Genomic DNA, 17,336 nt, shown 5'->3' on the forward strand with positions numbered 1-17,336 from the left:
TCCCTTGGAAATATAATTCAATATACTCATAATTTCCCCATGAACCCTATAGATCAAAATAGGAGAATTTATGGAAAAACTCTTCAATTTAATGCAATAACCATCAATTTATATCAAAATAGACTCATAATCATAAAACCCTTAAAATACCATACTTTAATTTGATAGAAAACTTGAGCAATTGATTGAACTTCATGGATGAAAGGATCTATGAATCAATGCCCACATACCTTAAGTAAGAACACCAAATAATTTGGAAGAACTTGAGAGTTTTGATGGAGTACTTGAGTTAATTTACTTGAAGTCTTCATTGGAGTCCTTGAGTGTCTTTTGTAGAGAGAGAAATATTTGAGTAGGTGAATTGTAGAAGAATGAATAGAACAAGAGGTTTAGATCAATTTATAGAGTTGAATTACATCTTAAGAACGTCTAGATTCATTAGCTAATAATTAAGAAAAAGTCTAAAGTACCCTTCCTAAAAACTAAATTCGGCCAGAAAACCCTAACCTGGTCCGCGATGCGGAGGCAAGCAAGTCCGCGATGCGGACTTGTCACGCACCTTACTGGTTTGCGCAGTTCCTTGAGAATTCTATATTTTGCTCTATGGGTCCTAAAAATTCACGAAAACTATTTTTCTGCAGGTTTTGACCCCCTGATCGATATTCTAAACTCGGATTTTCTAAAAAATTAAGGATAATGCATTATGTGAGCGGCCTAATTCTAAGGAATTCTTAAAGCACTTATGAGCACTTTGAAGGATATTACAATATATTTTGTATTTTATCCTCTTTTGCGAATTAATAAAACTTTTCTTGTCAATATTTTCTAAAGTAAATAAATGAATAAAATATCCCTAATTATTTTTTCTAAAACTAGATTTAGGGACTATCTTCAGATACGCTCTTAGAGGTGCTTAACACCTTTTCCTCGAGTAACAAAAACCCTTGCCTAGAATCTCACTGGTTTCGCAAATCAAAATAGTCTCTACATTTATATTTTTGTTAAATGGTTTTCCTAATCTTTTCCTCAAAATTAGGTGCGACTCTAAAACAATTTTCAAAATTTGGGACTTAGCCCTTTTATGTTGTGAACTATTTAGACTAGTTAGAAAATTGGGGTGCAACAACTTAACGACTCTACAGGGGAAAAATGTACTTAGCATTATAGGTTTAACCTTCATAAAATTTAGTTTTAGAATTAAGGAATATTTGTATATTATCTTTATATTATTTTCTTTAATTATTTCATCGTAATTGGTTATATCACTGTTCATTTGAAAGGACGCAAGCCAAATCCAAACTTGCGCTCCTTATTTGTTTGAAAAGACTACATGTTACTGCTTTCCTTAGACTGTCATTTGCACTTTCTATCGATTCGTTGGGCGTACACAATACACACACTGTGGTTCCAGAGGGGAGTGTGTCACACTCCCCCAAACCTTCTTTGGATTCCTTATTTTCAGAGTTGGTGCAATAAGCTTAGTGTGCCTTCTCGCAAGCATTCAATCCCACTCTTGTATGTCTAGGAAAATATTACTCTAAAAATAGGTTATGATGCATACACCTTAGGTAAGGCGATACAATACATCATCTTCGCAATTAAGATAACCACCCTTTGTTAAAAGTTACACACCTGACGATATATTTTATGTGAAAGTTGTTATAAATGATTCAAATTAAAACACATGACAAATTTGGAGCAAAAATAATTATCATACCCCTTACCTTTCTTCATATGAATATCAACCAAAAATTCAAAAACATTCAGATAGTTATTTCAACCACCCCACATCATACAAAATTGGTGGCAAAACATTCGTGGGGCACATGGATCTAAGGTTAGAAGGCATTTGGGTGCATTGTTGTCGCTTATAGGAATTCATGCCAAAACAATCCTTATTACTCTACTGAGGTAGTTCTGGGATCCAAGCACAGTGACTTTTAAAATTTTGAATTTTGAGATCACTCCTACTTTGGAAGAGTTTAGTAATTTTTTGGAATTACCAATAAGATGAAAAACACCGGTATTTCGATTAACCATAGGTGCAAGATATTTCCTTGGAATCTTAGCATTGCATATCTTTCCATCATTAAGAAATGTGGAAAATGTAGAGGTAAAGTTGGAATATCTTTTCAAAAGATTTAGTCATTTCGAGAGCTCCGATGAACCCTAAGAAAAATTCGCTTGCACCCATAGGCAATGGATGCACATGCAGCCAAGGATCTTTGTGATGACCTTTTTGGGAGCCATGGTATTCCCAATGAGATTTCACTCAATAAACATCAACATTTTGCCGATGGACCTCTTTGCAGTGCCGCATAACTATTCCTTGGTGCATATGATTCTTGCTGAGGTATTTTGATCTTTGTCAGCATGCATGAGGGGACATAATTTCTTTGGGGGTTGTAATTTGTTATTATAGATCTGGTCAATAGAGTACTTCTATCACCGACAACCATAAATAGAATACACTATAGAAGCTCGTAGTAGGATTCATAGCCACAATGATTGTCTCAGATATTGGAGCGCGCCTTTGGGAGAGAAAAAGTGGCATTTGTTTTTGACCAACCTTATGGGAGATTTCATCTACTGGAAGTATTATTGGATGGAAAGATCTGTTTTTATTAGAATGTGACATTTCTACTTCATTGAGTTGACCTGGCTAGGAGGCAATGAGTTATATGCTCTTCTCCAAGTTTTGTAAAAAATTGGAGTTGTCCAAGACATACTACTATGGTCAATTATTGCATTACATGAGAATGATCTCATTTCAATTCCAGCAGTGTGGATAAAAAACTTGCAATTGGAATGGGATTACATGATTACGATGAATGTAGGAAATAAAGAATAGTACATGTCGGAGTATTATGTGTTGCGTACCACTGTGAAACATTTGGCCAACCAAGTATAGAGGGGATTAGGGGTGTTGTGGATAACCAGTGGGTTGATTAGGTCAGGGAGGAAGTACTACCAAGCATGGAATTCACAACACCAATGCATAATCAAATAATTCCAGGATCGGTAGATCATTTGATAAAAATGGTAGAAGAAGATCCAGAGGAGGACTCCGAAGAAGATCCAAGTGTGTGTGTGTTATATTTGTTGTTGTTGTTGTTTATCTCCCAAAATAACATAAGTTTCCCTTTTTCTTTTTTTATTAATTCCCCAACGAACGTTTATTTATGCCGACTTGCAAACTAGCTGAATAATGGTACAACCTTCGATCAAGGGAAAAGATGACAGGTAGAGAAGAATTTAATATTGCTGCAAACATAATAATACAAATAGAGAATCCAGAGGTTCTCAAAATGTGGCTGACACTCAAAATGATGAGAAAGTGGCTCATATGGCACAAGAGCTTGAGGTCCTGAGGGAGGAATTGCATCTAGTGCGAGACTTAGCCAAACTTTCGGCTACTACCTTCCCAAATTTCAAGACGCCCACCTACTTTTCAAGAATTGAGTTGCCTTCTAATAATTTACCAAATATGCCTAAACATATTTGATGGAAAGGGCGACCCTCATGCACATCTGAGGGCATACTGTGATAAGTTAGTCATTGTAGAGAGAAATGAGAAGCTAAGAATGAAGTTATTCATTCGAATTCTGTTGGGAGAAGTATTGACTTGGTATACGCACCAAGATCCTAGTAAATGTTATAACTGGCAGGAAATGGTTGAGGATTTCATGAATCGCATCAGATTTACTACCGAAATTTTTGCGGACAGGTTTTTATCGGACAAAATAAAGAAGAAACCATTTGAGAACTTCTAGGAGTACGCACGATGTTGGAGAACCGAGGTTGCAAGGGTTCAACAACCACTGGATAAGAGTAAGATCTCAAAGTCCTTTATCTGAGCTCAAGAAGGAATCTACTTTGACAAGATGATGTCGATGATGGGCCAAAAGTTTGCAGAATTGGTCAAGATGGGGGATTTCATAGAGGAGAGAATCAAATTTGGTAAAATTCAGTCCATGGCCGCAATACAAGATGCAAGTAAGGCCATATAATCAGGCTTCATTGGTGGTATCAACAAGGGAAAAGAGGATGTTTCAACCACCACTTATAGTATGGAGGACCATCTCACCGATACCCTAACAATCCCTAAATTATTGCATATAATTCATACACCTTGTACCCAATATATAATACCCAACTACATTACAATCTACCCTGAGCACCGGTATACCAAAATCCACCAAGACCACATATCCCATTCCAAGAACCAATCCACCAAAATTGACAAGCATATGTGCCAAGGTCGCGTCCAAATCTCAAAGCCAGAAATACTTGCACTTACACATCCATTGTCGTACCTTATTCCCAATTGTTTTAAAGGCTAGGGATAGCAGGAGTGCTACAAATAGTTGAAGAAAAACTCCCTGATCCAATCCCTCATAACTTTGATGGAAAAAAGCGATGCGCTTACCACTCGGAAATCCAAGGATATGACACAGAAGATTGGTATGGCTTGAACAAGTTGGTTGAGTCTCTAATTAGAATAGGAACAATAAAATACACTCCAACACCTCCAAATGTAAACAACAACCCTTTTCCAAATCATGTGTCACACCCCGGGAGGGTACCCTAGGCGCGACCAACACTCAAAATCCATTTCTGGCTTTCAAGCGAACCACCTGGTCCAGTCACACCTTCATTCAATCACATTCACTCAGTGGAGGACTCAATCATAAGCACACTATTCATATTATAAGGGCCGAAGGCCAAACACTATCAACTCATCAAAGAAAGAATAATAAAATCTATTCAATATAACAGTCCAACCTTCCCACACTCTGGTCTATGAAGCTTCTATCACAATCTAGGAGGTTCCAATAACAAGCCCATGGCTACCAACAAGCAAGAATAAGTAAAGCAAAAAAATGATATAGAAAGTCTGGCATCCTTCGGAAACTAGGAGGGCTCACCAAGTAGCTGGAGGTATGTAGATCTTCAACGGTGCACCGGTTGATGATCTCGGGTACCTATCCCTGCATCCTGAAATGATGCAGGCCAAATGGCATAAGTATATGGAATGTACGAGTATGTAATATGGCCGAATAAAACAACATCAAAAAAGGATCAACCAACTCGGAAATCTCAACATCATAAATAAGTAACAACTCACTCAAGTGTCCTAAGTCTAACAAGAAATGGTTTAGATGGGACCAAATAACATGCCACTCAACTCAACTGACTCGGAGTACTATCAAGACCTAAATGAGAGTTTCTCTTATTCGACAACTATCATTTATGAGCTAGTGATAGTACAATAATAAGACGTTGTTGCAACGTCCGTCCATACCTTGCCAGGGCATGAACGCCTTCTTAATTATGGATTCCATCGATTAGTCAAGTCCTATCATTTCAGGACAATAAAATGGGAAACATCCGACTTCAATGGTTCAATCCCATGGGAAGCATCTGACTTTAACAGTTCCATCCCTACCTACATTGGCGGCGTAGTTTCTGGGGTTCAAGTATGGACTATACTCTCACCCGCTTAGGTGTTCGATACTCCTCCCATGACTCCATGCTCATAAAACTCCATCCAATCATCTCAAATAAGCCCTCATGGCTAGTTTCATTTAGGACCTTGCCAACTCATCAACTCTATCCTCAAATTAACTCATTCAAGTCTAAATTAGATGTGCATTTATAACATCTCACAAACATGAAAAACCATTCCTCTCCTCATTTATCACCTCCTTAGAACTCATCACAACTCTAAAAATTTTAAACTAACAATTCAAGAGGAGTAACACATTTAAGGAAATTGACATATTCAACATAATCACATGATTAAGGAAATCAACAAAGCATATTAACAACCCATCTCCATCAACTCATGCTAATATGAAGATTTTAGGGATTTCTTAGCTCAACAACATCAACATAATAAGAATCAAACAAATAGAAGGCAAGACTCATTTGAACATAAACCTATCAAGAAACTCCATTTTTATGGACATTTAACCTCAAAGAAAGTATAGGGCACATGGGTGGACTTAACCCATGCTTTGTGTAGCCTTACATACCTTAGAATAGATTCTTGAAGAAACCATGTTGTTGGGTCTTCAATGGCAACTTGAAGTCTTGAAGCTATTGGAGGCAAATCTTGTTGAAGAAGGATTTGGAGAAGAAGAGAGGGGCTTCTAGGGCTTTTTAGAGAGAGAGGGAGAGGCTGAAAATGATCCAAAACGTGCAAGGCTTGATACATATATAATTTGGAACAATTCCCAAATTACCCTTTCTCCAAAATTCTGAAAAATAGGCTAAAACGCTCTTGGCGCGATAGTGGCTCATTGCGCCACTGCAGCGCCAAGTCGATTAGACGTAAAAACCCTGCAACCCAATAGTGGCGCGTCGCGCCAGGGACCGAACTACTGAGGCTATTTTGTGGTGTGATAGTAGTGCATCATGCCCTTACAGCGCCCAGCCAATTTTCTGGATTCTGGGAAAATTGGCCTGAAAAACCCTGCTAAACCTAATAGTGGCGCGTCGCGCCAGGGAACAAACTATAGAGGCTATTTTGTGGCGCGATAGTGGCGCATCGCGCCACTGCGGCGCCAAGCCCAGATTTCCTACAGCTACAACCCATGCCTGAAATTCCTGCAGTACCCGTCTGTCTTAGAATCATCATATCTTTTGACTCCGTACTACAAAAATCACATTCTTGTTGGCGTTGGAAAGAAGACTCGACGACCTTTAATTTAGTAGGTCATGAGCCACCCAGATCGTCATATTTTAAATGATATGGTCGTTAGAAGTTGACCTTTATACTAACTCCTTCGACAACTTACCCAAGATGGATTCTTTTGGACTTAGCTTAGTCCTAGGGGTCCTTTGTGACCCCACATCACCGCTAACACTTTTCAATATCTTAGGGACTCATCTTAACTCATACATATACTTCACAATAATTGAGTTCAGCCCTACACGAATACAAGAAGAGTCCAAAATCTTAGGGAAAATTTTTAGGGAGTGTTACAATATCTCCCCCTTAGGATCATTCATCCTCAAATGATGAGTAAACCAAGAATGGAAATCGAGGTACAAATCATAATTAGAGTTCAGTCAATCAACCAATCAATTTCTCAAATAAAGGAAAACAAATTTACTATCCAAACATAAAATGTACAAACGAATTCAAGTCAAGGAAATGGGCATTACCTTCAACATTCTCATCGGTAGGCACGAATAGATGGGGCTATCTAGATTTCATATCTTCCTCCGCTTCCCATGTGGCTTCCTCAACAAACTGATTTCTCCATAGGACTTTGATTAAGGTAATCTCTTTATTCCTCAATTTGCGAATTTGGCGATCAAGAATTTGGACCGGAACCTCTTCATAGGATAAGCTATCCTTAACTCCAATACTATCAATGGGGACTACCAATAAGGGATCACCTAATCACTTCTACAACATCGACATGTGAAATACCGGATGAATAGAGACGAGCTCAGGGGGTAACTCTAACTCATTAGCGACACTCCCAATCCGCCTCGCAATCTGTAAGGACCAATGTATTAGGGACTAAGCTTATCCCTCCTTAAAAACCTCATGACACCCTTCATGGATGACACTTTCAAGTATACCCAATCACCCACCTCAAACTCTAAGTCTCTCCTCCTCACATCAATGTAAGATTTTTGGCGGCTTTGGGCTTTCTTTAGCCTATCTCGAATAACTCTCACCTTCTTCTTGGCTTGGTGAAAAAAATCAGGCCCAATCAACTCAGCTTCACCAACTTCAAACCACCCAATTGGCGATCTACACCTCCTCTCATACAAAGCTTCATAAGGATCCATTTGAATGCTTGCATGATAGCTATTATTATATGCAAATTCTATGAGAGGTAAGTGATCATCCTAGTTTCCTTTGAAGTCAAGCATATAAGCTCTCAACATATCCTCCAATGTCTTAATGGTGCACTCCACTTGGACATCCGTCTGAGGATGAAAGGCCGTACTCAAGTTCACCTTCGAACCCAGTCCCTTCTGAAAGGATTTCCAAAATTAGGAAGTGAATTGAGCTCCTCTGTCTGAGATGATAGACAAGGGGACCCCATGCAATCTGACGATCTCCTATATATATAACTTTGCATAATCTTCTGCGGTATCAGTAGTCTTAACCGCCAAGAAGTGAGCCGATTTCGTCATCCTATCCATAATTACCCAAATCGAATCATGTTGCTTCCAGGACTTTGGAAAACTTATAATAAAGTCCATGTTGATCATCTTCCACTTCCATTCTAGAATTTCTATGTTTTGAGCTAAACCACATAGCCTTTGATGCTCAATTTTCACCTGTTGGCAATTTGGGCAATTGGAAACAAATTCCGTAATATCTCTCTTCATTCCACTCCACCAATAGATTTCCCTCAAGTCATGATACATTTTTGTAGAGCCCGAATGAATAGAGTATCTAGAATTATGCGCTTCGGCCATAATCCTTCCTTAAACATCATCGACAACTGGTACGCACAATCTGTCTTAGTACCTCAACACACCATCTCCCCTTTTGGTAAAAACCATCACCTTCTATTTGTGAACAACTTCCTTCAACTGGAGAAGGACGGGATCTTGGTCTTGTTTTTCTTTTATCTCTACCATGAGTGAGGATGCAGACCCATCCTGAACATTAATTCCGTCTTCATTGTTCTCTTCAAGACGAACTCCCAATCGGGCTAATCTATGCACCTCTCTAGCCAATTCTTTCCTTCCCTCCTTTATATGGGCCGTGCTACCCATAGACAACCTGCGAAGAGAATTAGCAACAACATAAGCTTTACCTAGATGGTAGAGGATGCTTATATCATAGTCCTTGAGTAGCTCAAGCCATCTCCTTTGCCTCAGGTTGAGTTCCTTCTAGCTGAAGACGTAATGTAAACTCTTGTGGTCAGTGAACAGATCAACATTCACTCCATACAAGTAGTGGTGCCAAATTTTAAGGGCAAATACCACAGCTGCCAGTTCAAGATCATGAGTTGGATAATTTCTATGGTGAACCTTAAGCTGTCTTGATTCATAGTCTATCACCTTCCCCCTTTGCATCAGTATACAACCCAAACCAATTCTAGATACATCATAATAGATCACAAAACCCTTTGTTCCATCAGGAAAAGTTAGAACAGGAGTAGTGGTTAGCTTGGTCTTTAATTTTTAGAAACTCTCCTCACAAGCATCGAACCATTGGAACTTAGCCTTTTTTTGGGTCAGCTTGGTCAATGGTGATGATATGGATGAGAATACCTCTACAAACCTTTGGTAGTAGCCAGCCAAATCCAAGAAGCTCCTTATCTCTGTCGGGGATGTAGGTCTGGGCCAATTTTTCACTGGCTCAATCTTCTGAGCATCAACCTGAATACCATCTCTAGATACAATGTGGCCTAGAAAGGCCACTGATGCAAGCCGAAATTCACATTTTGAGAACTTTGCATATAATACCTGGTCTTTCAAAGTTTGCAAGACGACTCTAAGATGATGGGCGTGCTCCTCCTCATTCTTAGAGTAGACCAAAATATTATCTATGAATATAATCACACACATATCAAAATATGGTTTAAATATTCGGTTCATGAGATCCATAAAAGTTGTGGGGCATTAGTCAACCCAAAGGACATGACCAAAAATTCAAAGTGGCCATAATGGGTCCGAAATGCTATCTTTAGGATATCACATTCCCTCACCTTCAACTGATGGTAGCCCGATCTTAGGTCTATCTTTGAGAAACAAGTGGCACTCTGAAGTTGATCAAATAAATCATCTATCCTGGGGAAAGGGTATTTTTTCTTTATGGTGGCCTTGTTCAGCTGCCTGTAGTCAATACACATTCTAAGGGACCCATCTCTCTTTCTCACAAATAAGACCGAAGCACCCCATGGTGAGACACTCGGCCTAATGAATCCCTTATCTAACAAGTCTTTCAACTGTTCTTTCAACTCTTTCAACTCAGTCTGAGCTATTCTATATGGAGGGATAGAGATAGGCTGGGTATCAAGAAGGACATCAATCCTAAAGTTGATCTCCCTATCAGGAGGGACTCCAAGCAGATCTTCAGGAAAGACATCAAGAAACTCATTGACAATCGGAATCGACTCAAGGGATGGAGACTCAATATTGTCATCTTTCACTCGGACAAGGTGATAAATACACCCTTTTGAGATTAGCTTTCTGGCCCTAAGGTATGAAATAAACTTACCCTTAGGCACGACAGGACTACCCTTTCACTTTATGACCGCCTCATTTGGGAATTTGAACTTAACAATCCGAGTCCTATAATCAATAGAGGCATAACATACATAAAGCCATTCCATGACAAAGATCACATCGAAATCAACCATGTCCAACTCAACCAAGTCAGCCAAGGTATCCCTGTGATGAATTGACACAGTGCAATCTCTATATACTATCTCAGCTAAGACAGAATCACCGACAGGAGTAGTTATGTAGAAAGGCTCATAAAGACATTCAGGAATTTTATCAAATTTACTTGCCACATAAGGAGTCACAAAAGATAGTGAGGCACCCAGATCCATCAAAACATAATAGTCAAGAGAAGAGACTCGAATCATACCCGTCACGATATTTGGAGAGTTTTCCTGATCTTGGCGACTACCCATGACATATAGGCGATTTGTACCTCCGCCCATACCTAAGGTAGTGCCCCTCTAATTACCTCTAGCTGGTGGCACTGTGGTAGAATACAGGGCTCTGTTTTCCCCTATTGGACACTCCCTCTGAAAATGGTCCATTTGGCCGCATTTATAACAACCAACCTTTCCCGCTCTGCACTCTCCCAAGTGGAGTATACCTCACTTGTCATACGGTGGCTTCCCTCTCGAACCTTGACCCTCGCTAGCCTAGGATTGAGAACCTTGGGGTCTGACATTCTAATGACTTTATCTCTGTCGATCATACTTGGGCTACGGCATAGGTGCACTTGCATTCGATGAGGTATAGATGGAAGGCCTCTTCTGAAAGAAGAACCTGTTGCTCTTGTTCTGCCTCTGTTCATTCTCATATCCCGCTGATTTTGCCTTCTTGCTTAGATGCTCCTACCTGTCTTTCCTCTTCTTATCCTCCACCTGTTGAGCATACACCATCAATCTTGAAATACCCATATCGGAGATTAACAATGCTGCTTTGCACTCCTTCTTCACATGTCTTCCCAATTTGAAAACAAAATTTCTCATCTTTAATCTCACATCTGGGATCATTTCTGGAGCATACCAGGATAACTGGATGAACTTCAGGCTGTACTCCTTAACAGTCATGCCTTCTTGTTTCAGATTTACAAACTCCTCCGCTTTTGCTTCCCTCAATTCTTGGGGAAAGAAGTGGTCAAGAAAGGCTCTCTCAAATTCATCCCACATAGCAGGTTTAACATCCTCACATCTACCTTGTTCCTATTGGTTATACTAGATGTTTGCCACATCCTTGAGATGGTAGGACACCAACTCAACCCCTCAATCTCCGTAGCATGCATAGATTTCAAGATTTTCCACATCTCATCAATAAAATTTTGGGGGTCTTCATCAACCTTAGAACCCGTAAATGCCGGTGGATTCATTCTCATAAAGTCTCTAATTCTGGTAGTTGCAGATGACTCTTGGGAACTAGAGCTAAGAGTTGGCGAACTCTGGGTACCATTTTGGGCAGCCACTAATTGAGTGAGCATGACAATCGCTCCTCTAAAGTTTGCTTCCAAAGTTGGTGCAGGTGGAGTAGTAGGCATTTGAGGTGCCTCTACATACCTCGTCGGTCGGCCCATAGCCCTTGATGGGCGTACCTCTGACTGTGGCATCCCTACGTTATCAGCATTCCTCTGGCTAGCAATACGTTTAGGAGGCATTATTTGTAACGTATAAATGCACGACTTATAAAGGAAGTTATTAGAGTTTAACTCTATCGTACGAATTCAGAGTATGAAAGAAGTGAAACAATTCTTAATATCTTATAGCTTCCTAATTATAAGTGTAGTGCACAACACACCCATAAGCAAAACTCTACTAGACACGGCTTCATAGACTCCCTAGGACTTTTGAACTCTGTGATCTGATACCATGTTTGTCATACCCCGGGAGGGTACCCTAGGCGCAATCGGCACTCGAAAGCCATTTCTGTCCTTCAAGCGAATCTCCTGGTCCAGTCACACCTTCATTCAATCACATTCACTCAGTGGAGGACTCAATCAAAAGCACACTATTCATATTATAAGAGCCGAAGGCCAAACACTATCAACTCATCAAAACAAGAATAATAAAAGCTATTCAATATAACATTCCAACCTTCCCACACTCTGGTCTATAAAGTCTCTATCACAATCTAGGAGGTGCCAATGATAAGCCCATGGATACCAACAAGCAAGAATAAGTAAAGCAAACAAAATGATACAGAAAGTCTACATCCTCCAGAAACTAGGAGGGCTCACCAAGTAGCTGGAGGTGTGTAGATCTTTAATGGTGCACCGGTTGATGATATCGGGTACCTGTCTCTGCATCATAAAATAATGTAGGCCAAATGGCGTCAGTACATGGAATGTACGATTATGTAATATGGCCGAATAAAACAACATCAAAAAAAAATCAACCAACTCGGAAATCTCAGCATCATAAATAAGTAACAACTCACTCAAGAGTCCTAAGTCTAATAAGAAATGGTTTAGATGGGACCAAATCACATGCCACTCAACTCAACTGACTCGGAGTACTATCAAGACCTAAATGAGAGTTTCTCTTATCCTACAACTATCATTTATGAGCTAGTGATAGTACAATAATCAGACATTGTTGCCACGTCCGTCCATACCTTGCCAGGGCATGAACGCCTCCCTAATTATGGATTCCATCAATTAGTCAAGTCCTATCATTTTAGGACAATAAAATGGGAAACATCCGACTTTAACGGTTCGATCCCATGGGAAGCATCTGACTTTAACGGTTCCATCCCTACCTACATTGGCGACGTAGTTTCAGGGGTTCAAGTATGGACTATACTCTCACCCGCTTAGGTGTTCGATACTCCTCCCATGACTCCATGCTCATAAAACTCCATCCAATCATCTCAAATAAGCCCTTATGGCTAGTTTCATTTAGGACCTTGCCAACTCATCAACTCTATCCTCAAATCAACTCATTCAAGTCTAAATTAGATGTGCATTTATAACATCTCACAAACATGAAAAACCATTCCTCTCCTCATTTATCACCTCCTTAGAACTCATCACAACTCTAAAAATTTTAAACTAACAATTCAAGAGGAGTAACACATTTAAGGAAATTGACATATTCAACATAATCACATGATTAAGGAAATCAACAAAGCATATTAACAACCCATCTCCATCAACTCATGCTAATATGAAGATTTTAGGGATTTCTTAGCTCAACAACATCAACATAATAAGAATCAAACAAATAGAAGGCAAGACTCATTTGAACATAAACCTATCAAGAAACTCCATTCTTATGGACATATAACCTCAAAGAAAGTATAGGGCACATGGGTGGACTTAACCCATGCTTTGTGTAGCCTTACATACCTTAGAATAGATTCTTGAAGAAACCTTGTTATTGGGTCTTCAATGGCAACTTGAAGTCTTGAAGCTCTTGGAGGCAAATCTTGTTGAAGAAGGATTTGGAGAAGAAGAGAGGGGCTTATAGGGCTTTTTAGAGAGAGAGGGAGAGGTTGAAAATGATCCAAAACGTGCAAGGCTTAATACATATATAATTTGGGACAATTCCCAAATTACCCTTTCTCCAAAATTCTGAAAAATAGGCTAAAATGCTCTTGGCGCGATAGTGGCTCATTGCGCCACTGCCGCACCAAGTCGATTAGGCGTAAAACCTCTGCAACCCAATAGTGGTGCATCGCGCCAGGGACTGAACTACTGAGGCTGTTTTGGGGTGCGATAGTGGCGCATCGCGCCCTTAAAGTGCCCAGCCAATTTTCTAGGTTCTAGGAAAATTGGCCTGAAAAACCCTGCTAAACCTAATAGTAGCGCATCGCGCTAGGGATCAAACTACTGAGGCTGTTTTGTTGCGCGATAGTGGCGCGTCGCGCCACTGCGGCGCCAAGCCCAGATTTCCTGCAGCTACAACCTAGGCCTGAAATTCCTATAGTATCTGTCCGTCTTAGAATCGTTATATCTTTTGACTCCGAACTCCAAAAATCACATTCTTAGTGGCGTTGGAAAGAAGACTCGACCACCTTTAATTTAGTAGGTGTGGTCCACCCAGATCATCATATTTCAAATGATATAGTCGTTAGAAGTCGGCCTATATACCAACTCCTTCGACAACTTACCTAAGACGGATTCTTTTAGACTTAGCTTGGTCCTAGTGGTCCTTTATGACCCCACATCACCTCTAACATTTTTAAATCTCTTAGGGACTCATCTTAACTTATGCATATACTTCATAATAATTGAGTTCGACCCTATACAAATACAAGAAGGGTACAGAATCTTAGGGAAAATTTTTAGGGAGTGTTACATCATGAGTATTAATAATTCAACATGATTACTCTATAATAAGAGTACAACTTGGAAGAAACTACCACGCCTATTTGGAATACTGAAGAAGTTGCCAATGCATCTCCAGTGAAAACTATTATCACTGTTCAACTGAGGGAACCTTTGACTGTCCAAACATATCTCCCAAGAGTTATAATAACCACTAAAGTTGCTAAAAAGCCTGAATTTGATACCAAAGAAGTCCCATGGGACTATAAAGCAGAAGCCAAGGGCCAGATGATTGGCGCTGTTGTGGCTCATGGAATAACTAGGTCGGGAAGGTGTTATGCTCCAGAGGATATGAATCAAGGATTTCTTGGGAAGGAATAGAATCCAAAAAAGTTTGTTACCAATGTTGAAGTCACTGAATTTTGGAAGAAGATGCAACCAAAAGACTATTCAGTCGAATAGCAATTGAAGAAAACACCAGCCACATATCCATAATGTCTTTACTCATGAGTTTTGAGGCACATAAGAATGCTTTGATGGAAGTGTTAAATGGAGTTTGCATTCCAAAAGAGACTATAAGTGAAACCTTAGCTAAAATAATTGGACGAATGGTGGAAGCTAACAAAATCTCTTTCCATGATGATGAGCTACCGGTGGAAGGCACTAGACACAATAAAGGACTTCATATCGCGGTCAAATTTAATGATACGATTATGACCCGAGTTTTGATTGATGGCGGTTTTGGATGCAACATTTTCCCTTTTACAACTCTACGAGTTTTAGGCTTGAATATGGGATATGGAGAGGAAAGTTGTGTGAAAGTTAGAGATTTTGATAGAGCAAAGAGAAGTGCCATTAGAGAAATCTATCTCACATTGCAAATAGGGCCAGCAAAATTTCCTGTCCTATTTCAAGTGATAGATATGTCATCCAACTACAACTTATTGCTGGGAAGACCATGGGTCCATATGGAAAAAGTCGTTCCATCGACTCTTCATCAATATGTAAAGTTTGAGTGGGGTAACACAATTATGGAGAGCTCAATCACCCCATATATTCTTTCAATTTTGTTCCAGTCACTAAGGAGTTAGATGGAGCCACTTTTCACACTTTAGTTTCTTTAAATTTGTCTCATTATTTTACCTACTTATTTATTTTATTTATGTCTTATACTTTTCAGCACTCATATTAATAAAATCATAGTTCAATGGCTATAACATGTAACGAATCCATCAAGCAAAGTAAAAATAATAAACACGATCACGAAGAATATGATGAAAGCATGATGCCAGAAAACCTACCACAAGAGATTGAGCAACTTAAAAGTTAAAAAAAATCAATATGGACGAAATAGAGGTTGTCAACTTAGGATATGAGGAAACTGTAAAGGAAACACGAATTAGCATACATTTGGAGGCTGAAAGAAAGAAAGAGTAAATAGAATTGCTTAGGCAGCATGTCGACATATTTGCTTGGTCTTATGACGATATGTCGGGGTTAAGCACTGATATCATCTCCCACAAACTACCAATTAATCGCACTTGCCTACCTTTTAAAAAAAAGACAAGAAAGTTCAAGCCAAACTTAAATCTAAAGATCAAAGAGGAGGTAACCAAGCAGATTGAGTCGATCATTGTAAGGGTTACAAATTACCCCACTTGGTTGGCTAACATAGTACTAGTGCCAAAAAAGGATAAAAAAATTAGAATATGTGTGGACTATCAAGATCTCAATAGAGCTAGGATGATTTCCCTCTCCCAAATATTTATATACTCATCGATAATTGTTCAAAACATAAGTTACAATCATTGTCGATTATTTTAGAAGATATCATCAGACTGAAGAATGAAGATGATGCAGAAAATACAACATTTATCACTCCATGAGGAGTGTATTTCTATAGAGTAATGCCATTTTTTCTAAAAAAATATTGGTGCAACCTACATGAGGGCCATGACAGCTCTTTTTCATGATATGATCCACAAGGAGATTGAAGTATATGTGGATGGTGTCATAATCAAATCCCAAAGAAGTTCGAACCACCGAGATAATTTCTGAAAATTCTTTGAGAGGTTGTGAAAGTATAATCTAAAATTGAATCCAAAAATCAAAGATCAAGGCAATTCAAGAATTACCTTCCCCCAAAACCAAGAAGAATGTGATGAGTTTCTTAGGAAAACTTAATTACATCAGTCGGTTTATAGTACAATCCGCAGTAATTTGTAAAGCCATATTTAAATTACTAAATAAGGATGCCGGTACAAAATGGATGGAGGAATATGAAAAGGATTTTATAAAATAAAAGAATACTTGTCCAACCCGCCAGTATTGGTCCCACCTGAACCTGGGATGCCTTTGCTACTGTATTTATTTGTCATGGATAATGCATTTAGATGCGTATTGGGACAACATGATGAGACAAATAAAAGAGAGAAAGTTATTTACTACTTGAGCAAGAAGTTCACACCATATGAGGCAAGATATACCTTATTGGAACGAACGTGTTGCATTTTGACTTGGATCACGCAAAAATTTAGGAATTACCTGTCTGCATACACCACGTACTTGATATCAAGAATGGATCCACTCAAGTAAATCTTTCAGAAGCCAATGTCTACAGGTAAATTGGCAAAGTCACAAAAACAATTTGAGCGAGTTTGACATTGTGTACGTGTAATAGAAAGCTATCAAAGGATAATCCTTGGCTGACCACCCTACAGAAAAACCAGTGGATCAAGATTATGGGCTGTTCAAAACCTACTTCCCCAATGAAGAGGTATTGTTTATAGGAGAAGACATATCAGAATCATATGATGGGTGGAGGATGTTTTTTTGACGGAGCATCAAATTCAAAAGGAGTCGCAATAAA

Source organism: Solanum dulcamara, chromosome 7, assembly GCF_947179165.1.
Source record: "Solanum dulcamara chromosome 7, daSolDulc1.2, whole genome shotgun sequence".
Taxonomy (NCBI): Eukaryota; Viridiplantae; Streptophyta; class Magnoliopsida; order Solanales; family Solanaceae; genus Solanum; species Solanum dulcamara.